The sequence below is a fragment of the Echinops telfairi genome, unplaced genomic scaffold, assembly GCF_000313985.2.
Source record: "Echinops telfairi isolate 266 unplaced genomic scaffold, ASM31398v2 ScPeMD7_443;HRSCAF=831, whole genome shotgun sequence".
Taxonomy (NCBI): domain Eukaryota; kingdom Metazoa; phylum Chordata; class Mammalia; order Afrosoricida; family Tenrecidae; genus Echinops; species Echinops telfairi.
This window is the reverse complement of record NW_022104341.1, coordinates 53,051,777-53,058,844: the sequence shown is the minus strand read 5'-3', so window position 1 is coordinate 53,058,844 and position 7,068 is coordinate 53,051,777.

Sequence of the window (7,068 nt, the reverse complement as noted above, 5' to 3'; positions counted from 1 at the left end):
AGAGCTCGTTTTAAATCATGTCAATCCTTTAACTTTGATAATTGGTTTTGTACTTGTGATTGAATAAGGTGTTCCCCCAAACACTAGGGGGACACTAGGAAGCCTGATCAACCTCTTGTCTCATTTTTAATTCTTCAGCTGTAAAGGCTACCTATGTTCTAAAGTTCAAATAATTACATTTCCTTGGGTTTTAAAACATGAATTAAAAGTGAGAAAGGGCACAGTTACCTTCTCTATACATGTTTGAGAGGAAGTGAAATTCTGCATTCACTAACATGGCATTAAAAACACAACTTATATCTGGCTTGGCTACATTTATTAATTCAGATAGGCAAATAATTTTCTGATATATATTTTTCATTTTTCCTCCACTTTCAACCACACATAGCTTTTTAGTCATGCAGCATGAGCAGGGTTGTGCAATGCCCTTTGTCTTTGTGTTGCTCTTTCTCCAAGCAGCCCCTTTCCATCAGGTACACAGTGCAGATCTCTGGATTTAAATTGCCCTCAGTGAGTCAGTTCAAGACTTCCTCTTTACCCTCTGAATCTTTAACAACTACTTGCACCAGAAGCAAAAATCCTAGAAGAAGATACAGATGAATTTCAATTGCATCAGATACGTACGAAAGCTAAGCAATGAAAGGGAACGACAGAAGAACGGACATACTCGATTTACAGTATCGATTTGATGATTTTTCTCTCTGCTATGGTAGATTCAATATTCTTCCTTGATACCACATTGGAACCTATGAACTCTTCTGCTTGCTTTTTCAGTGTCTAGCTTTCACAGGTATATGCTGCAATTGAAAGGACCCCATATATTAAGGGTTTAATAGGCTATTGTTGATTTCATTGCTTGATGATGAGCTGCGAAAATATATGTAGTATGTTTTGTTTTAAAAAAAAATCCCTCCAGATTCCTTGTCCTTCAAACTTAGGTAGTGGTTTGAGTGACTTAAGAAAAGAAAAAAAAAGGAGGAAAAGTATGATTGAAATGGCCTTGGAGTGGTAAACAAGTTCCTCTCAAATAAACAAACAGAAACAAAAAATAGAAAAGACCATAGATTTAATAAAGTGCACCGTAATCACCATCTTTGCTTTGCAACAGATTTAATAATACATTGTTTAATTTCTGGACCACTGCTTGCATGTTTGTTGATGGCTAATGCAAGTATAATAAAAATTTTGACACTTTTTCTTCTTATTTTATCAGGACAAAGGTCCAGTTGTGAGGATTTTAATTTTTACATTCATATACAATTCATACTGAAGGCTCTAGCCTTTAACCCTCATTACTCATTGCCATTCAGTCAAGGCTGACCCATAGTGGTCCCCTGTGGATTTCCAAGATGGTAACTGCTTATAGGAGAAGAAAGTCCTGTCTCTCCCACAAAGCTGCTGGTGGTTTCTAACTGCCCACCATGCGGGCCACAGCCCAACCATGCCACTAGGGCTCTTACTAGTAAGTGCTTTAAGTCTTCTTTGTTTTTGACAAGCAAGGCAGGGTCCTCTTTGTTACAGCCACTTTGTGTAGTCCTTCTATCTTCTTTTGACGCTACCTGCATTGTTTAACATTTTTGTCCATAGATTACTTCAGCAATGAAATACGTGGCTTGAATGTTCTCTGTAGTTCTTTCGGGTTAAAAAATGTTGATCATGGGTTTCCCTTTTGGTTTCTAACTCTAGTTTTTTTGCACAGTTCACCATAATATTTTACCTTATCTTTCCGAGTCTCTCTTTGAAATTTTCTGTTCAGCTGTAGTGTGAAATTGATCAAGCATGCAATCAAGATGCATTGGTAATTACTCATGATTGAAATGAGAAAATTAGAAACGAACAAAAAAGGAGGTTCAGTAGTTTAAAAATGCAGCCTTGGTAATAGAAATTATGCCAGAGATTGCATGTAGAATTCTGAAAGATCAACGACTTATTCATCTGAAATATTTCAACAACACAATCAACAACTCTATATGTGAACCTTGCCAGATGTATCACACAGCAATCAAATAGACGACATCTGTGGAAAGAGACGATAGAGAAGCTCAAAATCATCAGTCAAAAGAAACCTAGAGGCTGACTGGAAAAGACTATCAATTCTGTGTGTGCAAGTTCAAGTTGAAACTGAACATAATCAAAGCAAGTCCACAAGAATCGGAGAATAATCTTGACTACATCCTGTCTGTCTTTAGAGACTACATGTTTCAAAACTAGATTGGACACCCAGAACACGAATGGCCAAAGGCCAGAAGAGTTATGGGTGACATCCGGGACATCGTATATCAGAAAGCGAAGGACCCTTTTTTCACTCTTCTAGTGTTTCAATTCCTCATCCCTACTTATCAAAGTAGGATATAGACCTTTGTCTGTACTAATTATGCCAGTTGACCTTGTGCCCATGTGTCACTGTGTTAACATTTTTAAAATTACGAGTTAATGCAGATATCATATCATTTCGAAGCTCAGTCACATCAAACAGTATTAAACAATTGGTACCACAATCAATTTACAAATATTCCTTTCCTTCCTGAACTCCTTGACAACCCCCACCTCCAATACTCTACCCCGCCCAGAAACCCTTATTCTGCTGGCTGTCCCTATAAGTTCATCAACCCTGGGTTTCATACACTGAAAAACAGAAGAACATGAAATACAAATTCAAGAGGGTGACCCCCCCAATGACATAACACATCTGAGATTAAAACCCAATATGAACAAGCAAAAAACAAAAAAAATCCGCAGAAAATGCTGAAAACCAGATGAGGTTTAGCTTGCATCGAAGGGAGAATCAATTGACAAGGTTTTAACTGTTCAAGTCAGGTTTATCCCTTGGATCTGCTATATTCTTCTCTCCAATGGACTCTGTTTAGTGACCACTTTCCTCCCATGTCTAAGATGATTTCATATCTTTGCCCTTGTGTGTTCCACCACATTATTGAATGTATTCACCTCAAAGATAAATGCATATGTACAAATATCCTCTATCAAACATATATTTATACATATATATTTGTGTATATATGCACACACGCACATGTGTATGTGCATGCTCTCACACTCCTCCTCACACTGATTTAACTTCTGTGTCTATGTATCTACTCATACATCACTCACTGCAGGGTTGTGTATATAACTATTTATTTCTGTTTCTTTTAACTCTTGTTCTCTTCACAGTGACTTGACCTGCCTAAGTAATTTTTTGCTGACCTCTCTCTTATTGTATATTACCTTCTCTTTCACCAAAGGTAACACATGCTGGACAATAATTCCCCTTCAACCCCTAATAATCATCAAATGTTGAATTATACTCTTTATAATTTGAACCAGACATGCATCTTTGAAGTAAATCCCACTAGGTTATGTTTCATAATTATTTTTAGGTGTGGTTGGATTTCTTTTCTTTTCTTGTGATGCATTTATGTGCTTTGCTGTTAGGATAGTATTGACTGCCAACTGAAGTCCGTTCATGAGACTGCCCACTCTGCTGATGGTTTCTAGAAGACATCGCAGAGACCTGGGATCATCTCTGTTTTTAATGTCTGGTATAAGCTAACATTGTGACCACCTGGACCTGGTGATTTATATTTTAGAAGGTTATTAATTCTTATTCCAGTTTTAAATATAGATACAAATCTCTTTGGACATCTGTCTTTTCTTATGTGAGTTTTGTTAATTTGTACCTTTTAAGAAATTCATCCATTTCATTAAAATTAGCAAGTTCGTGATCATATGTGAATTGGGTCTGTAGCGCTAATCTCTCCTTCATTATAGATATTAGGAAAGGTTGTGTCTTTTCTTCTTTTTCCTGGCTAGATGTTTGTCAAGAGACTCGGTTACTCAGGGGCTAAAGTGCTTGACGAAGAACTGCAAGGTCAGTGGTTTAAACTCATCAGTCATTCAGCTGGAGAAAGATGTAGTAGTTTGCTTCTGTGAAGTTTGCAACTTTGTGAAATGTATGGGCCAGTTCTATTCTACAGGGTTTATATGAAGCAGAACTGAGTAGACAACAATGGATTTGGTTTTTGGAGAGCTTTATCTATTTATTGATCTTTGTAAAGAACTAGCTTTAGGCTTCCTTGAATTGTGTCTATTGTTTCCAATTTCATTTCTAATTTTTAATATTTTTCTTCTACTTGCTTGAAGGTCTAAATTATATTTGTTGAGATTCCTATAATTGAAGCTTGGGTAATCAATTGAAATCATTCTTCTTTTCTCATATATACAGTTAATGTTATACATTTCCTATACTGTTTTTGCTACATTCCATTAATTTTGATAAATAATCTTTCCATTTTTATTTACTTAAACATAGACTGAAATTCCTCTTGAGACTTCTTTTTTGAACCATAGGAGATTAGAAGTGTGTTTTCAACTCTTTTTCCCCCCAGTATCTTTCTGTTAATGATCTCATTTATTCCAATGCGGCTGGAAAACGTACTCTTTTAAATTCATTAAGGCCCACAACATGGTCTGTCCAGGTGAATACTCTCTGTGAACTTGAAAAGAATGTATATTCTGTGATTGCTGGTTGAAGTAATCCATAAATGTTAATTAGATCAAGTTGATTGATGGTGCTGTCCAGGTCAAGAATATCATTACTGATTTTCTGCCTGCTTGATCTATTAATTGGTGAAAGACTGGCATTGAGATATCCAACTCTCATAGTGGATTTGTGTATTTCTCTTTACAGTTCTATCAGTTTTTGTCTCAGATATTTTCGTGTTCTGGAGCTAGGTGTGCACACTTTAAAGATTATTATGTCCTTTTGGATAATGGACCCCTTTATCATTAATGCTTTATCTTTTATATATATATATATATAAATGCTTTATCCTTTATATATATATATATATGTGTGTGTGTGTGTGTGTGTGTGTTTTCTTTTGATTCAGTGTTGAATTGCATCCTGCCAAGTATGTTGTAATTAATCCTAACCCCAATATTTGTGGCTGTAACCTTACTTCAGTAGAGTTTTCTTTGTAATGCTAATGAGGCAGTATCAGCCTAGGGTGTGTCTCAAACCTAATCATTTTTGAGTTATTAAAAGAACAGATTTGAGGCCAGAGCAAGAACCAATGGTGAAAGGCAGACACGATTTGATTCCTGTAGAGATGCGTTAATCTACAAACCAGAGAGCTTCCAGGACTGCAATTACTGGCAGCTGAGCTCCTACCCTATTTCCCCGAAAATAAGACAGTGTCTTATATTAATTTTTGCTTCAAAAGATGTGCTAGGTCTTGTTTTCAGGGGATGTCTTATATTTCCATGAAGAAGAATACTGCACGCATTTATTGTTTATTGTTTTATTAAAAGAGACCTTGCACTTCCTGTCTGCTACGACTGCGCTGCGGCCAACAGTGAGCTGCATGGCGGTGCCTGCTGCTACAGTCCAGAGTCCAGAGTTATGGTAGCTTCGGGGGGCCTTATTTTGGGGGAGGTCTTATTTACGGGAGGATGCCTTCTATTTCAGTGAGAGGCAAAACTGTAAGTAGGTCTTATTTTCGGGGGATGTCTTACTTTTGGGGAAACAGGGTAGGAGCCTATTCAGTGACCTGCTCATTACCAACTCAACTGTTTGAACCATCTAGCCCAGTGGTTCTCAAACTATGGGTCACGACCCCTTTGGGAGGGCCAAATGACCCTTTCACAGGGGTTGCCCAATTCATAATAGTAGCAAAAGTACAGCTATGAAGTAGCAATCATAATAATTTTGTGGTTGGGGGGTCACCACAACTTGAGGAACTGTATTAAAGGGTTGCAGCATGAGGAAGGTTGAGAACCACTACACTAGCCCATCCAAAGATGAAAGACCAGGCTTTCTACCCCTGTAAAAAGTCATGCTGTCATAACACATAGGGGCAGGTCTCCCTTGCTCTGTCAGGTGTTTCTCAGTCAGAATCCACTCCATGGCAGTGGTTTTTGGTTTTTGGTTTTTGGTGGATTGCTTATAGATCATGCATAATGGATCATATGTTTTATCCTTTTTGATAATCTGTCTTTACATTAATGTATATTAACTTTTCACATTTGAAGTGGTTAGATTAAAATCTACCATATTTTTAGCTCTTTCTATGCCTTATACATGTTTCATTTTTCTTTCCCTTATTTATGCTTTCTCTGCCTTTCATGAAACATTTAAAGAATTCAAATTTAATCTTTTAAAATATCAACTATATTTCCTGTTAAGTTCTTTTTAGTGGTTGCTTAGAGATTGTAATATATGTATGCAACTAATTTGAGTGAACTTTCAGATCACACACTACTGCTTCATAAGTATGGTAGAGACTTTTAAAAAGAGTAGTCTCAATTCCTCTGGACCATTACTTATAACATCGTATCAATTATTTCACTTATTTATATGCTTTTATCACCCCCATCGCTGTCACCATTACTATCTTGAACAGCTTTCTTTTAGGTCACTTTAGTTAGAAAAAATAAAATATTTTATTTTCCTTTTAGAAAGTTCTTTCTCTGACTCATTTTCTTTATGTAGACACAAGTTTCTGACTTATATTAATTTCTTTTCATGGAATAACTTAATTTTAATATGGAACACTTAGATGGGCACAGTGATTAATCAATGAGGGTGCACTTTTGAATAGCCATTAAGAAATATTAACCTTGCCCAATGTCAATCAGCTTCCCACCTTTTAAAAATTGCCTTTTTCAACCCAAACCTTAAAAACGTTCTTCATATATTCTGATGTGACTATAATCCAAAAGTTATATAAAAAAATCATAATCAGAAAGAGAGATGTGTACTTTTAGGATGACTATCCAAGCTACAATTTGTATTACTTACTATTCACATATTCACATACGTCATACATCTGTTTGACCATCTGTTTTTCTAAAATAACTCCAGTGAAATTTCAGACACCTAATATCGTTAATAACAAAAACTCCATGAGTCTTTTACATTTGTATGGGAGATAATTCCACACTTTAGTGTGCTGTGCTAAATTCATTTTTAGCCTAGTCTTTGGTGTAGTTCTGATGTTATAGCTTAGTTCATTTTTTGTTTTTGTTTTTTGTTCTTCATTGCTGTCATTTACTTTCTCATATTCATGA